A 15,789-nucleotide genomic window follows, 5' to 3' on the forward strand; every position below is an offset into this window, starting at 1 on the left:
CCAAGTGGCTCTTGCAGGATGTCACCGTTTACCCCAGCAACTAGCTCTCCTATTCATCGATTTTGAAAAGGCATTTGACTCAGTGAACTGGGAATTCCTTTTCGCGGTACTCCGGTGGGCAGGCTTTGGGCCACGATTTCGTAGACTGGTCCAGGCCCTGTATACCAGACCCATGGCGCGGGTGCGGGTCAATGGAGTTTTGTCCTCGGCCTTTCCGATACAGCGGGGAACGAGACAGGGCTGCCCCCTCTCCCCATTTCCTCTTTGCTCTGGCCATTGAGACTTTGGCGAGAATGTTGAGAGATGATCCGATTTACCAGGGTTGGAGATGGGGCCCCTCTTATGAAGATCGAGTGGCCTTATACGCGGATGATGTCCTGCTGTACATGGCGAACCCGGGAGTGACCGGACCCCGGAGCTTCCAGTTACTGCGACACTTCGAAGAGATCTCCGGGCTCAAAATGAACCCGTCCAAATCGGTGCTGGTCCCATTGACGCAGTCGAGAGACTGCTTTGACTGGCAGGAGGCGGTTCCACTGCGTCGGCTAAGTTTTAAATACTTGGGGATATGGGTCGCACTGCTCCCTGAGTTGTCCTGGTCCCTGAATCTAAATCCACTGATGTCTCGTATACGGGAAGACCTTAGGCATTGGCAGTCTCTACAGCTGAATATTCTGGGCCGTATTGCCTTGTACAAGATGATGATCCTACCTCGCCTCTTATACGTGGTCCAGAACTTACCTTTTAACATTCCACGCTCGTGGTTTAAAAAACTGGACGGAATCACCACCTCCTTTTCGTGGGGGGGAGCGAGACATAAAGTAGCAACCCGGAACTGCCGAAGAGACATATATGACGGGGGTTGGGCATGGTTGACACATACCTGTATTACCTGGCAACACAGCTCCTGGTGGTACATGACTGGTTCAACGGAGGCTGGTCAGATCCAGCATATCAGGTGGAATTAGACGCCTTGGGATATCCCCATATCCTGGATGTGCTATATGGGGCTCCAATCCCCTTGAATCTAGAGCCCATCACCAGAGCGGTATTTTTGGCATGGAGAGCGGCTCTGAGACATACCGGTTGGAGCAAAGTGGTCACTCGGCAAACACCGCTGTGGCATGGCAGATGGCTGAGAGAGACGGCCGGGTTGGAGGGGTTCGGGAATTGGGACACATTGGGAATATCCTTGGTTGGGGACGTATGGAAAGGAAGCTTGATGAAATCCTTTGATGAAATGCAGCAAGAATTCCAACTATCCCCGAAACAATTCTTTAAATATCTCCAGCTCCGACATGCCCTCACTAAGCACTTGAAAGAAATATCACATATACCAGAGTTCAACCCGGTAGAAGCCAAAACAATAATGGGCAATCTGGGGAGGAAGGGGGTCTCTCAAATCTATAGAATGCTGATCTCAAACGCTCCAGGGGATCTGGATCATCTCAAGAAAGGTTGGGAGAAATGGGTGGGTCCACTTGAAGAGGAAGACTGGTTGGAGGCACTGATGGCCCCCTGAATGCTGGTAGTGTCGACGAGGTTAAGGGTGACACAATTCTTCTATCTACACAAAGCATATCTAACTCCAGACAGAATGGACAAAATGGGTGCCCTTGACTCTAGTCGATGCCCAAGATGCAAGGAAGACAAAGCTGACTTTTATCATATGATATGGTCCTGCCCAGTGATCCAGAGGTTCTGGAAGGGGATAAATCAAGAGCTGAATAAAGCCTTGGGATCATCACAGGTACTGACTCCCAAAACGATACTATTAGGGATGATGAGTGATATGGAGGGATCTAGAGCAGATAAAACATTGGTCGGTATAGCGAATGCGGTAGCAAAGAGAGATATAGCAGCCGCCTGGAAGAATATCAAAGGTCCTTCTCTTCAGAAATGGAGGAAGGGGGTGGACTGGTGTGCAGTCCAAGAACAACTGGTGTATGAATCAAGGGGATGCCCTCACAAGTATGAAAGAATATGGGGGAAATGGGTGGGACTCCTAAGCTAAGATATGGGGCTTAGAATATATGTATACCCTTGTTCTTCCTACCTTGTTTCTACCCTGGCAAAATGTGATGAAGTGACTTCTTACAGTTGTTTGAAGCATTGAAAGATCAGATCAGAATTTATTGTCCAACCGGTGTGAAAGAGATAAAGTTTTGCTAGTTATTTGTTTGTCCTAATTTGTACCTTTTTCAAAACAATAAAAATTTGATTATAAAAAAAAAAATAGTATGTCACAACCATTACAACTGATTTTATCTCTGGGCTTCCACTATACCATCCTGTATTTGTTGAGGACTTATTCCGACCCCTACCTCACCATCTAGGGAGTTAACTGCTAACCGCATACATCATCAATAGGTGTCTTTATTCTCTGACCATCCAGTCATTCTATTTCTTAAGATGATCGCTTATTTCTCAAGACACCCGCATATTTTTCAGGAAAACCTATTTTTTTCTGATATTGTACAGATTCCCTGTAGTATAACTAGAATTTAATATCCAAGCTAGTAGATAGCAATCACCCAGGATTCATCAAATATTTTGAATCTAGCGATCTACTGTAGTACTGTAAGATGGCCGCCACTCTATTAGAGGTAGCTTAGTCCTTTTTCTAGCTCCACCATTTGATCGTATGGTTTTAAGTTGGGAAAATAAGATGGCTACTGCCTTTGTTACCAGCGCCTAGTCCTTTGTTTGTTTTTGTTGCTCCACTATTTATGTTTCCGCCCCCCCGGCTGCTTTCCACACTTCCGGGAGCTTTGGGTTGGGGTAGGTGATGCTGTATTCTGTGGCGGACACACAAGTAAGTGACTAGAGCCAGTAACCTTTTTCTAACTTGAATTATGTCTGTTATTTACTCTTTCGACCTTAGGCATGCGTTACTAATGATGCTGGCCCACGCCGAACACGGGGCTCGATTTCCCCTTTTCGGTGTTCATCCCAGTATGTGTCATCTTAGCGCGGCCAAGTACTCTCGACACCAGCGCATTTAGTACTGTTAGCACTTCGTCACTGAACCCGTTTCACGGGGTTCCTAACCATAGGATGTTTTGATTATTCTAACATGCCACTAGGATTACTATGCCCTTCATTACACCCACAGAGGTGGGAGTTGTCAAAAGGGTCTCGTGATATCCGGGTTGGTGCATTGTGTTATCCCTCAACCCCCTCGACCTTTTTTCTTCTAAACCATTTTTCGTTTTTCACTCAGCCACCGTATACGATATAGACTATATAATTAATATGCATATGACATCACTTTAGATTGACTTTGTGGCCCCCTTATATAGAAGGGTTACATAATTCTAAAATAGGGACATACCGATTTGGCCTGCTACACCCTTCAATCTTCCACTTTATATTGCTACATTTAAGCGATATTGGGGCTCGTAGGTTATCAAGGAAGCGATACAGGTATTTATCTGCAGATGATTAAAGATGTGTGTACTTTGCTTGATAATTTCAGTCAACATAACTGCAATATCTGTATGCTGTTACTGTTTGATAGTGACTTCCCAATCTTGCACTTGTATCTATACATTTAGACCTATTTGGACCACTGAAACTTGTTGGGAACCCGATGGGGCCCATCCCCTCATACGAGGAGGATAAGCATGGTTCCTCTTAAGTTAAGGGGTGCATTATTAGTTTATTCTGTTTGTTCACTCACCTTTTAGTCATGCACATCACGCAGGGGACAAATCACCAGTGTGTTCTTGATTTTCCCAACGTTTTACACATTGCACATCACTAGTCGTTTTGTGCTACGCCATATGCTTTACTCTCTTCTACGTTTGTTTTCCAGGTTCCTGTGAGATATTGAACTACCTACTGTAGGCATTGTGATGTTTAAGGATAAGGTAGGTTTTTTGGTCCTAACGAATCGCACCAGATCTTGTAGACTAAAGAAGCGAGAAACATGTTCACCTTTATTTAGAAGCAGTATAGAGGCTCCTGTACTTGCATACACTACACTCCCAGACTCTAGGGTTAACGTAGTTTTGACACTTTATTCAATTAGGGGAGACTAGACCTTATCTTTTTCTCTCCCCTCCACTCTTGTTTTTAATCATGACAGAGGTTTAATAGCAAATAAAAAATATGTTTACCTCTAGCCATTTTTAACAGCACTCTTTTTTTGCACCAATCCTACATACACCAACCGGCATTTTTCTACAATAAAAGATCTCCGGCAAAGAGACACCTTGTGGGGCCCATCAGGCATTGCAGTGCCGGCCTGATGAGGAGCATAGCCCGATGATGAAGCATGTCACCCATTGGTGAGTGAGGGCTCTTGTTCCATTACATTTGGACTCCCAGGGACCTTTCCACTTTTCTCTGTCCCTTTTCTATTCCCCCTTTACATCAATGGACTCAAACAAACCCTAGTTGACACCCCTGTCTAGGATCCCGATCGCTTCCCGTATTGCTCTATGCTGATGATGAGTACCTTATGGCAAGGACCACATGGGGTCTCCAAATTCTTTTGAATTAATTTGCAGCCTTCATTCACAAGTTAGACCTCGGACTTAATCTTACAAAGTCCTTTGCGATGGTGGTGGGCCCCTGTTTGACCAAGATGCAAACATTTTGTTTACATAATCACAAAATTTCCAAAGTTAATGGCTAACAGCGTCCACCTCACGTGGAAGTCAAACAGTACACTGTTCAACTCCCACATGAGCTGGGAGCCGTTAGTGATAGCCAAAATTAGGAGGTCCATAGATAGGTTGTGGCTGTTTTTAATTTTGCATCAAGTCTAGGTAGTAAACCCTTAAAGACTCTAGTGAAAATGTATCAAGCAAAGTGTCTCTCTAAGGCTGTTTATGGAAATGATATTTGGGGATATGCGGCCACAAGCTATATCCAGATCACAGAGAATACATTCTTGAGGAGTTTACTTTGTGTTCGCCAAAGTACCGCTTTCTTGTGTGCCCATGAAGAGCTGGGTGTTGGTTAAGTGAGTGACTGCCTTTCTCTCAGTCCTTTCTTGGGCTGGATTAGGTTATGGACAAGAAAGGAACTTAACCTGAATAAATTGATCGTAAAAAAGTCTGTCTTTCTCTTGATTGTGCTCTTAAAATCCCTTGGATAAAATACATTAGGGATTTATTTATGCCCCTGGGGAGGAAGAAGCTTTTATACAATCCTGAATGTATTTGCAATGCTGATAGGGAGTGGGTCAAGGATAACATCTTAGCGAGGAGATCCCTGCATAGGGAAGAGACTGAATTGGTGAAACCTATGGTTCGAAGATATATATTGATAAAAAATATGCAGTCCATGGAGCCATATCTCAGCTTTGTTAAAAACGATAGAGACCGCTTTCTGCTCTCTAGGTTCAGATTAAACCTTTTGCACCTGCTGTTAGGCTCCCCCTAAGGATGCTTCGATTCTGGATTACTGGGTCCCTGCGGTTCCGACAATTTATCCCTTCAAGACACATTACATTTTGTGATGTTCTGCAAGTATTTAAGGACCTTAAAAGATCTTTTATTACTTGGCTATTGAAGCCCAATGGCTTTTCTCAAGTGTGGCCCACTTTGATCTTCCTACAGATGTTGTCTGATGAATTTACAGTTTTTAGTGTATCTTGTTTTTTAATAATTATAGTGAATCTCAGGAACACGCAGGAGGATTAATAGGGGTTTGATCTTTATTTAGTGTTTTATATTGTAGTGGTTTATAAAGTATTTTATTATGATGTTATGGTACAAAAACTAACCGAAAATAAAGATAGCTGAATTTAAGTGATAGTGACTGTCCCCCTTAAATGTTCCCAGGTGTCAGGTATTTCTGAATTGGAGTGTCCTGGAGTGGTGTAAGACAGAGCTCTAGCGTGTTCCTTTTACAGTGTTGTAGTTGGCTTTACTGACATGGCTATGAACTGGGAAGGGCATATTCTGTAGGCAGCACCTGGAGAGATTTGAAAGTCTACTTGTCCACAGGTCTTATTCCACATCCTTCCCATACTTCCTATCTGACCATCATTTTTCCAGTGTTTATACTCACATTGGGTCCTACTCGTGCTCCCTGAGATAGAATTCCATCTTCTACTATTATCTTACGAAAATCTCTCCAGACTATCCACATAGGCGGTCATTACAATATTGGCGGTAAAAGACGCTTACTGCCGTGCAGAAGACCGCCAACACACCGCCGCGGCCGCGGAAATCAACCACAGCTATCATGACCCACAGCACGCAATCCGCCAAAATTCAGACACCCACACAAGTCCGCCACACCAAAGGTCAGTGATAAACTGGCGATAACAAAACCTCCATCGTCACGCCAACAGAAATACGCCCATACTATCACGACCCACGAATCCACGCGGCGGTCTTTCAACCGCGGTATTGCATTGGCGGTACACACCGCTGCGCTCAAAATACACACACACATACAAAACACAGCCACACTGGACAAATCGAAATACACACACCTGATACACATACACACACACCACTCCCACACATCCAATACAATATAAAACACACACCCACATTACCCACAAACCCTTACGACCACAATTACTGAGAGAAGGCCAGAGAGAGACACCACCATCAACAATACTAGCATCCACAGGCACACAACACCATCACCCACATAACTTCTACGCACCTCATACTACACACCACTACATATCAGCACACTTATCACCCCACACACCACCCCACACATCACCTACACCATCCCATGGCACGGCAAAGAAACCCCAGGGTCTCGGAGGAGGAGCTCAGGGTCATGGTGGAGGAAATTGTCCGGCTGGAGCCACAGCTATTCGGAGCACAGGTGCAGCACACCTCCATTGCAAGGAAGATGGAGCTATGGCGAAGATTAGTGGACAGGGTCAACGCTGTGGGACAGCACCCAAGAAATAGGGAGGACATCAGGAAGAGGTGGAACGACCTACGGGGGAAGGTGCGTTCCGTGGTCTCAAGACACCACCTTGCGGTTCAGCGGACTGGGGGCGGCCCCCCACCTCCTCCCCGACAACTAACAACATGGGAGGAGCAAAACAAAACAAAAATTGCAGCAAGCTCAGAGACAACGCACTATCCCCAATAATGCTAAATAGTAAATAACAAGTAATAAACAATGATACCGTTATTGGTGACGAAAAGCGTGCAACTACACCATAGTTCCTGCTGCAACCACGGAACTAGATAGGGCTAAAACAGCCCCACATATATAGATAATCGACAAGGTGGTGCATCGCAATCAACACAAAGTGTATTTCATGACAAGACAAAATGATATTCAATATTCTGAAGCACAACTGAACAGTCTTGTCCTTTTAATATTTCATCATAAGTCCAAAGAAAATTTAGTTCCACACAGTTCCATACATGAGATAAAGTAAAGAGTCAAAGAAAAGTGGAGTGAAGTAGCCACGTTGTCTTGCAATCCGCTGGACAGAAAGCATATACAGGATGAGCAGCCGCCAACGCGTTTCGCCCAACAAAAGGGCTTCTTCAGGGCTGTAACATAACCAAAAAAACATATTTATGCCATACTATCCCTAACACAAAGGATATAACTATATAAGTGATTGATAGGATACAACTCATAAAGATGAGTCGAAAGAAAACAAAGCCGTGTACCAACCAAATGTAAAATAATAAACCAGTGCAACACGTGTGCACAGGGACATGCAAATACAGAATTGTAAAGTGAATTTTATAAAATAAATAATTCAACAGAAAAGTTACTTGTCAGTACAATTATGGAGATGTATATCTCTCAGTTATCCTGAAAACAGTAAGACAAAAATGGGATTCCCAAGGTGAGATTCCAAACAGTGAGAGGGGGTGGAGGTCATCCAAGTACCAAATGACGCAAGTGCAACAAACTAGTGTGAAAGTGAAAAACAGTAAAGAAACATACCATTGGTAGTATCCAGCCAGTACTAGTAATAACAAAAATGTTGAAAACCCACGGACCTGAAATACGCAACCGGGGAGTAAAGAAAAATATAAGTCAAGAAAAAAGAAGGAGTACCATAAGAAGATATATCACAAATTGAGTAAAGACACTATAAAGTGAGTAACAATACAATACGGACATATGTCCAACCTAACACTATAGAGCTGCAGTAAAAGAAGAAAAAGCATGTCTACAATCCCCAGTGGTTCTCCCCAAAGAAAAAAACGGGGTAATATTGAGTAAAAAGTAGTAGAAAGCTGTTTGTTCACCCCATGAACCAAGTAAATGGCCAAAGTACCATGAAAATATATAACAAACCCAATAAAATAATAACCCGGTGCCTGAAAAGCCCAGACAAAGTGAATAATAGCATAAAGAAAATAAATAAATCCCTGACTCACCGCTCCTTAGTCGCTCAAAAATGTGAAAAACACCAAGCCCAAGTGGAGACAAACACCAAGTGTTGCAATGAGGCCAGCCCTATAAGCCGGCTGCCGCAAATGACAAGTAAAAGTGCAGAAACACAGGAGAAGTGGGAGGGCTGCTGTGCGACAGGGGGCGGACAGGCCCAGGGAACCCACTCTCCACGAGGCCCTCTCCATCATGGGAGCCTACCACCACTCCCAGGAGACAATGGCAACGGTACTGGCCAAGTTTCAGGAGACCCAGCGCCTGCAGGAGGAACAGTATTTGGACATCAGGGAGGAACTCAGAGCCATCACTTCCACCCTGGGCACCATCGTAGGGGTGCTGAAGGAAGTACTCAACACCAGGAGGGACACTGTGGCACTACAAGGGGCCCCTGACACTAGCCTGGACGATGAACTGCCCACCACCTCCGCTGGCGCTAGTGGACAGGAGGCACCGCCACAGGACCACCACACCAGCACCCCACCCCCTGCAGAGGGAGAACCACCTCGCAAACAGTCCCTGAGATCCAGGACAAAGACAGAGAACGATGCCAAGACCCCCGCCAAGAAATGAGACCACCCTGATTGTCATCCTACTGTCCCACTTTGTCGCCCTGTCCATCCTTAAACTGCCCCAGCTCCACTTCCTATGCCCATTTGGGCAATGCACCTGTGAGACTAATAGACTGGACTCTGCCATGGACATCACCCCTCACCATTTTGCTATCCCCTCCAATATTGAGCACTAAAGTAAACACCCTTAAAGCACAAAACAATCTGGAGTCAGTCTGTGATTTCGGAATACTGCATTAGCAATTACTGTGGCAAAAAGCTCTTTAATTTGTAATGTCAACATACCTATGTCACACAGCTCTAGTCCATGAGGAATCAAAGCAGATGTCACACATTGGGACCCACATCTGAGAAATCGTAAGGGAAAGTGACAACTCAGTGACCATACACTGGGTGAAAACGACAGACAGTAGAGAGGTAGTAGTGTATAAGAACATGTAGTAGGCAGGTTTGTATTCTTACCTGTGTTTCACTGGAAATATTGCTGGATCACTGAGTCCCTGTTGTCCATGTCTTCTTCTTCTGCTTCTTCGTCTTCACTGTCCACAGGCTCCACGGCTGCAACAACACCGCCATCTGGACCATCCTCCTGCAGAAAAGGCACCTGTCGTCGCAAAGCCAGGTTGTGAAGCATACAGCAGGCCACGATGATCTGGCACACCTTCTTTGGTGAGCAGAATAGGGATCCACCTGTCATATGGAGGCACCTGAACCTGGCCTTCAGGAGGCCGAAGGTCTGTTCGATCACCCTCCTAGTTCGCCCATGGGCCTCATTGTAGCGTTCATCTGCCCTTGTCCTGGGATTCCTCACTGGGGTCAGTAGCCATGACAGGTTGGGGTAACCAGTCACCTGCAAATGGCGAGGGACAACTGTTAGACACACACTAACCTGTAGGGATATCCCCAGACCCAGACAACCATTCCCCATGTCTTGCTTCCAGGTGCTCACCTAATAGCCACACACAGTGCCTCTGGAGTTGACCCATCACATAAGGGATGCTGCTATTACGCAGGATGTAGGCGTCATGCACTGAGCCAGGGAACTTGCCGTTCACATGGGAGATGTACTGGTCGGCCAAACATACCATCTGTGCATTCATCGAATGATAACTCTTCCGGTTTCTGTACACCTGTTCACTCCTGTGGGGGGGGACCAAGGCCACATGTGTACCATCAATAGCACCTATGATGGGGATATGTCGCAGGGCATAGAAATCACCTTTCACTGTAGGAAAATCCTCCACCTTAGGGAAAACGATGTAGCTCCGCATGTGTTTCAGCAGGGCAGACAACACTCTGGACAACACGTTGGAAAACATAGGCTGGGACATCCCTGATGCTATGGCCACAGTAGTTTGAAATGACCCACTTGCAAGTAAATGGAGCACTGACAGTACCTGCACTTGAGGGGGGATTCCCGTGGGATGGCGGATAGCTGACATCAGGTCTGGCTCCAGCTGGGTACACAGTTCCTGGATTGTGGCACGGTCAAGCCTGAGGGTGATGATCACATGTCTTTTCTCCATTGTCGACAGGTCCACCAACGGTCAGTACACCGGAGGATGCTGCCATCTCCTCACATGTCCCAGCGGACGGTGCCTATGAAGGACAACAGCGAGCACAGAGTCAAACAACTCAGAGGTACGTACCCACAGCTTACACAGAACACGATTCCTAATCCAAAAAGTGGCCTGTATGTGTCTTGAGTCTAGGCCTAGGTATGTGTGACGCAGTTAAAAATGAAGCCATGTGGGCCCCTGAAATGGCGGCTGCCTGACCTGTAAAGTGGGACAATTGGATGTGAGGTAACTGCGCTGGCGTTGTACACCGTCGCAGTAGGCGGTCGAGGACTGCAGCGCAATGCTGCATTGGTTAACATTGGACCCTATGGGTCCCAGGAGCCAATGACGATGTACGCCGGCGGTGACGGTACACACCGCTGCGGATGTGACCGCCATTTTCTATCTGTTCAATCACTCAATACCTGATCTTCGACAGGAGAGGACCTACACTGCAAGTGCTGCTGTGACCTCGGTCTGGAAGAGACAATGGCTCGAGTGTCTGGGGAAAGGGCCCCTGCCTTCACATCGGAGGAGTTGGAGAAACTTGTGGATGGGGTCCTCCCCCAGTACACGCTACTCTATGGTCCTCCAGACAAACAGGTAAGTACACTGGGAGCATGCTGTATGGGCTATGCCTGTGTGGAGAGGGGTGGATGTAAGAAGGAAGCGGGGAGAGTGCGGCGTGCATGAAACGACAGTGAGTGCATGTGCCACATGCCAAGGGTAGGGGTGGGGGCCAATGACTCTGATGGTGCAGTTGGTAATAAGTTTCTCTTCCCCCTGTACAAATCATGTAGGTCAGCGCCCACCAGAAAAAAGATATTTGGCGTGCCATCGCCAAGGACGTCCGGACCCTGGGGGTCTACCACAGACGGAGCACCCACTGCCGGAAAAGATGGGAGGACATTCGCCGCTGGAGCAAGAAGACGGCGGAGGCTCAGCTGGGGATGGCCTCCCAACGTGGGAGGGGTGCCCGTCGCACCATGACCCCCCTGATGTTCAGGATCCTGGCGGTGGCGTACCCGGAGTTGGATGAGCGCTTGAGGGCATCACAGCATCCACAAGGGAGTGAGTACACTCTCATCCTGCAGATTTTGCACGCAGTGGAGGGGTCTGGGTGGGGGAGGTGGGCTGTGGGTTTCCCTAGGCCAAGGCGATTTTACTAGGCTAGGTCCCTCCGTAAGGCAGGCCATGTGGCACCCCACCTCTGTAGAGTGCCAAGTACACCTAGTCATGCCCCTGTGTCATCCATGTGTGCAGATGTCATCCATAGCCTAGTAGGGCATTTCCCAGGAATTGAACAGTGGAGCCCAAGAGCGCGGCGTAGTGCAGGGGGCTGCTGTGTCTGTCGTGTCCGCCAACGGTAGCGGTAATGCATGCACTTAACATGTCTTTCTTCTGTCGTCCCCCCCCTTTTTGTGGTCTCCCTGTTCTTGTGTGCATTAGAATCATCAGGCGGAGGAGCAGTGGCACCGGAGGAGGAGGGAGCTACATCCCACATGGCCCTGGAGGGCGAAACTATGGACTCGGAGTTCACCAGTGGGACAGAGGACGAGGGGAGCTCCACTGCAGGGACAGGAGCTGACACCAGCAACACGGACTCGTCCTCTGGTGGGAGCTCCCTTGTGGTGGTGGCAACATCTGTGCCCCCGCATCTACAGGTACAGCCGCCACCCCCCCCCCCCACCAGCACCGCCCTCCAAGCAGCCCCTCAGCCTTTGACCCATGCCCGCTCACCCAGGAGGGTGGGCATCACCTTCGCCCCAGGCACCTCAGGTCCTGCCCCAGTCACCCCTGCTGCCCTCAGTGAGGAGGCCACTGACCTCCTCAGGTCCCTCACTGTTGGGCAGTCTACCATTTTGAATGCCATCCAGGGTGTAGAAAGGCATTTGCAACAAACTAATGCATTCCTGGAGGGCATTCATTCTGGTTAGGCGGCCCTTCAGCGAGCTTTTCAGACTCTGGCCTCAGCACTGATGGCAGCCATTGTCTCTAGCCTCCCCCCTCCAACTTCCGCCACCCAGACCCAATCTCCTGTACCCCAGCCTATCCCAAGCACACCTTCAGACCAGCATGCACACACGTCAACACACAAGGGAAGCTCAGGCAAACATAAGCACCACACATCCCACAGGCACTCACGCAAGCATCACACACATGCAGACACACCAACATCCACTGCCTCCACTGTGTCCCCCTCCTCCCTCCCAGTCTTGTCTACACTCACACCTGCATGCACTACATCTACAGCCACTACTGCCATCACCAGCACATCCACCACCACACCCAGCTCACGTACAGTCACCACCCTCACTACCATTCACACGTCCCCTGTGTCCTCTCCCAGTGTGTCTGTGACGCCACCTCCCAAGATACACAAACGCAGGCACACACCCACCCAACAGCCATCCACCTCACGAGAGCCTCCAGCCCATGCACCTTCACTCAAAGTCAGCAAACGAACACCTCCTACAACCACAACCTCTTCCTCCACTCCCAAACCCCCTCCAGCTACCCGTACCAGTGTCTCCAAAAAACTTTTCCTGTCCAACCTTGACCTCTTTCCCACACCTCCCCTACCCCGTCCGTCTCCTAGGTCCCAAACTAGCACCTCAGCCACAACATCTCAGGGACCAGTGGTGCCTGTAGTCACCGGAATCTGGATCGCACCGGCCACCAGGGCAGCCAGTGTGGCACGGAGCCACAGCACAGACAGTCCCCCACCTGTGAAGCATCAGAAGTTGGCCAGTGCCCGGCGGGAGAGGGGGAAGATTCCAGCCAACAAAGCCGCTCCCAGGGGTCCCGCTGGGAGTGTGGAGTCAGCTGCGACACCTTCCAAGGTGGGGAAGGGCCACAAGAAAGCAGGAAAGTCTGGGAAGAGCAGCACAGCGGAGGAGACCGCCATCATCCCCGCTGCCCAGGAGGCCACAGTCATCATCCACGCTGCCCAGGAGGCCAGAGCCATCATCCCCGCTGGGCCAGAGAGGACCACCAGCACAAGCCCCACTGGGCCAGAGAGGACCGCCAGCACAAGCCCCGCTGGGCCAGAGAGGACCGCCAGCACAAGCCCCGCTGGGCCAAAGAGGACCACCAGCACAAGCCCCTCTGGGCCAGAGAGGACCCTCAGCACAAGCCCCGCTGGGCTATAGAGGACCGCCAGCACAAGCCCCGCTGGGCTAGAGAGGACTGCCAGCAGCTGATTCACTGCAAAGGAGCCCGCCGCTCCAAACACCGCTGAACAGGGCACCGTCGTTTCAAGCACCGCTGAACAGGGCACCGCCGCTTCATGCACCGCTGAACAGGGCACCGCCGTCTCAAGCACCGCTGAACAGGGCACCACCGTCTCAAGCACCGCTGAACAGGGCACCGCCACTTCAAGCACCGCTGGACAGGGCACCACCGTCTCAAGCACCGTTGAACAGGGCACCGCCGCTCCAAGCAGCGCTGGCCCATGAGCGCCAAGGGCACTGACGCTACTGAATCCGTCACGGGCAGAATGAAGCACTCTGGGCACAAAGCCCCCTCCAGAACCAGTGGAGAGATACATCCACTACCTCTGTCCTTGGCAGGATGAAGCACTCGCCACAAAGCCCCCTCCAGAACCAGTGGAGAGATACATCCACTACCTCTGTCCTTAGCAGGATGAAACACTCTGGGCACAATGCCCCCTCCAGAACCAGTGGAGAGATCCATCCACTACCTCTGTCCTTAGCAGGATGAAGCACTCTGGGAACAATTCTCCTCCAGAACCAGTGGAGAGATACATCCACTACCTCTGTCCTTAGCAGGATGAAGCACTCTGGGCACAATGCCTCCTCCAGAACCAGTTGAGACTGTCATCCACTTGAGAGACTGTGGCTTTGCACTCCCCAGGATGGAACAGTGGGCAACCCACCACTGTAGAGACTTGAGAGACTGTGGCTTTGCACTCCCCAGGATATGGCAGTGGGCAACCCTCCCACTGTAGAGACTTGAGAGACTGTGGCTTTGCACTCCCCAGGATATGGCAGTGGGCAACCCACCCACTGTAGAGACTTGAGAGACTGTGGCTTTGCACTCCCCAGGATATGGCAGTGGGCAACCCACCCACTGTAGAGACTTGTGAGACTGTGTCTTTGCACTCCCCAGGATATGGCAGTGGGCAAACCACCCACTGTAGAGACTTGAGAGACTGTGGCTTTGCACTCCCCAGGATTGAACAGTGGGCATGTGGCCCTCTCGTGGATTTGGTGTTGTGCACTCAACCGGCTGAGGTGCCCCCCCCTTTCCCTCCCCCTTGAGGTGCCTGTTTTCTTGCTCTCTGATGCCCCTGCAGTGTTCTCTCCGTCATGGTCGGGGATCCTGTGTGGGCCTCGCCCATACCGTGTGGGCCCAGTGTTCCACAGACTTGATTGGAGCACTACCTGGACTACTATGCTTGGTGTATATTTTGTTAATGGTGTATATATATTTTTTTGCATACTTGATTTTAATATATTTCTATGGTTACACTCATTTCCTTTTGTCTTTGCATTCTTACAGGGGGTTGGGGGGTGTAACGATCATGTATAAATATGTATTATTGTGTGTGTTGTAGTGGGTGAGGGTGGGGGTGTTGCGTGTGTGTGTCCCTGTTTTTTCCCTCCCTCCTCCCCTGTGTCGTCAGTGCAGTACTCACCGTGGTCTTCGCCGCCGGCGTTCGAGCACCTGGTAGAGGATTAGGAAGACTATCGCAGGGGGAATTTGGAGTTCCAGCTCCATGGTGTCCTAGTTCCTCATGGGGTGTGTAGAGGTGAGCATTATGCCTTCGGAATCCTGTTTCCGACGTCTTTTTATCCGCGGTGAATCCGCCCCGGAAAAGGTGGCGGATTGGCCTGTTGTGATATTGTGGGCGGTACTTTGTCCTCCGCCTGTCAGCGGTGTCCGCCGCGCTGTTTGTTTGTACCGCTGTGGCAGTCGGAGTGTTAAAGTGGCTGTCTTTGTTGGCGGTTTCCGCCACGGTCGTAATTGCAATTTTTTTACTGCCGGCCTGTTGGTGGTCTTACCGCCGCTTTAACACCGACCTCCAGGGTTGTAATGACCCCCATAGTCTTAATTGATAGTAGGCTTGTGCCTGTGGTTGTGACTTTCTATGCTTATAGAATACACAATCCAGGTGGTGCTTTCACCAACAATTGTTCTATACAAACCACTGCCGGCTGTACAGCACTGCATCCCAGTAAATGTACCAACCACGACAAATGATGTGCTAGGTCGTATAAGTATGGGTTAGGTAATCAAAGCCCACCCAGCTCTCAAATCTGCATGTAATTGTGAGGGATTAAGAC

Source organism: Pleurodeles waltl, chromosome 8, assembly GCF_031143425.1.
Source record: "Pleurodeles waltl isolate 20211129_DDA chromosome 8, aPleWal1.hap1.20221129, whole genome shotgun sequence".
NCBI lineage: Eukaryota > Metazoa > Chordata > Amphibia > Caudata > Salamandridae > Pleurodeles > Pleurodeles waltl.